The sequence below is a fragment of the Populus euphratica genome, unplaced genomic scaffold (genome assembly GCF_000495115.2).
Source record: "Populus euphratica unplaced genomic scaffold, PopEup_1.0 scaffold301.1, whole genome shotgun sequence".
NCBI classification, from domain to species: Eukaryota; Viridiplantae; Streptophyta; class Magnoliopsida; order Malpighiales; family Salicaceae; genus Populus; species Populus euphratica.
Window position 1 is genome coordinate 241,468 of NW_011500181.1, and position 2,650 is coordinate 244,117.

Consider the following 2,650-nt stretch of genomic DNA (forward strand, 5'->3'; position numbering starts at 1 on the left):
AATTTTTTAATGAAAGCCGTATGCATGAAAATAATTTTTAAAAATGAAAATTGATTTAAAAGTTTTTTTGAGATTTGTTTGAGATTTTTTTAATTTTTTTTGAAATATTTTGGAGAAAACCAGATATTTTAATACTGGATTTGTATTTTACAGTATAGATATACAACCCAATATTATGCAAAATTAGTAAAAAAATATTTAAGAAAATCACAAATTTTTTAAAGGATTTTTGAAAAAAAATTTGGAATTTTTTTGGTTTTTTTAAAAGGAAATATATAATATAATATTTTATATATTAATTAAATATTATTAAAAATAGGGGCCGGCCGGGCCTAGATAATTAGGCCAAGCAATAAGCTCAGGAAATAGTGGGTCGATGTCAGCCCAAAAAGGTTGGAATGATCTTGGCCCATCATACCCATCATATTTTCTTCCTCTTTTTTTTGGGCTAGGCCAGGCCAGCTGATTCGGCTAGGTCAGAACTGGCCCGACCCAATTGTAAATGAATTAGATGCAGAACATGAACAATAAGTTCACATTTTGCATGCAACTTTTTAGTTGCAGACGACGGAAGGAGGCAACCTTACAGAGAAGGAGCTGCTACCTTTGGCTCGACGTGAAGTTGATGGAGGTTCTAGTGGAACAAACGGTGACGGTGTTGGCTGCTTATGATGGAGGAAGAAAGAAGAAGAAGCAAAAGAAGGAAATCTATGGAGGAGAGAGGGAGGGCCTCGCAATGGCTCTCGATGGTCGGTAGGTGGTTTTCTATGGTGGAGCTGGTGGTGGATAAGCTGTTGGTGGCTGGAACTGCGGAGAGAGAGAAGGAAAGAAAAACTGCAAAAATGGGGCCAGAAAGGCTGGTTTTTGGCCGACTTTAGACTCAATTTTCTGATGGAGGAAGAAAGAAGAAGAAGCAAAAGAAGGAAATCTATGGAGGAGAGAGGGAGGGCCTCGCGATGGCTCTCGATGGTCGGTAGGTGGTTTTCTATGGTGGTGTTGGTGGTGGATAAGCTGTTGGTGGCTGGAACTGCGGAGAGAGAGAGAGAGAGGGAAAGAAAAACTGCAAAAATGGGGCCAAAAAAGGTTGGTTTTTGGCCGACTTTATATTCAATTTTCTTCTCCCTTAGGTCATCAACTTCACTTGGCTTTTTTTTTTCAAAACAGCGTCGTTTTGGATTAATTAGGAATTTTTAATGATTTTTAATTTAGTCCTCCATCTTTTAATTGATTTCAATTAAACCCCTAATTAACCCTAAATTCTTGATTTAATGCAATTAAGCCCCTCATGAACTTCAATTGAAACCCTAAAGTTACGTGCCTTTTACTATATGGTCTTTGATATAAGATTTTGTCAATTGAACCCCTAATTGACCATTAAACTTTTAATTTCTTTAATTTGGCCCTTGGTTTTTAACAATTAAGCTCCTAAATTGTGGCAGATTTTGCAGATTGGTTCTTAGTTTTGAATTTCTTCAATTTAGTCCTTAATTGACCCCAAAACTTCAATTTTTTTTGCAATTTAACCCCTAATTTCAATCAATTAACATGGTAAAAATTAAATTTCATTTCTTAAAATTCCAATCTTCTTAATTAAACTCAAATTAGGCTCGCAAACTTAATTTTTCACCAATTAAGCCCCAAATAAAATTAATTTGACCCATTTTAAAATATAATTAAGTCCTTGCACTTAATTAAATCTTTCAATTGGACCCAAATTAATTATTAAACATAATTAAAATTTATTTTGACCTATGATTAAATCAAATTGATCTATTAAAAATTTTATTATGTCCTTAAACTTAATTTTTATGCAAATTCGTCTAATAATCTTTTAATTTGACCTTGAATTTGTATTTTTTCTGTATTTTTGGGTATAATGAGGTACAATTAGACCTTGAATTTCCTTCAAATTGAAGCTTGACTCCCCAGTCTGTTTTCTCCACGTTGCCAGCCGTTATTATTATTTTTTAAAAAAATTGATTTTTGAAGAATAACCTAGAATTGAGTTATGACAATATGAAACCATTTGAGACTGTTTTGGTGGCCAAACTCTTCACTAATAACAACTTTCTCTCTCTAAATCAAAATCGATGACCCCCTCTCTTATCCACAAAAAAAAAGGATTGAAAAAAAAAAAGAGAAAAATGAAGTTTGGTACTAAAATGTATTTTTTAAAATTAGAGGGATCGATTACCTAATAACTTAAAAAGATGGGGGGGTTAAAATGAACTTTTCAAATAAATTATAGAGACGCAACCTATTTTATTCGTGTTTTCCATTTCATTCCTCTATCTTTTAGTTCAACCCTCACAAAAAAGAAGAAGATGCAACTGGGTTCTAATTTTGGCTTAAAATGACTTAGTTGTGAAAAAAAAAAATTTAAGACCCAAATTAAAATTTTTAATTCATAATAATTTGTAAGAGAGTGTATAATAAAGATGGGAACAGTGAAAACACCACAATTTAGTTTTAACTTAATAGGAACCTTATTTTCATATTTTCTATTTATCAAGAATTGTTTTTTTTGTTATCACATGGTTTTTTAGAATTAAATTATATACTAACTAATTGGCCATCGCTCCATCACTGTTGAATACAAAAAAGGCTTCTCATATATATATATATATATATGACATTGTTATGTTATGCA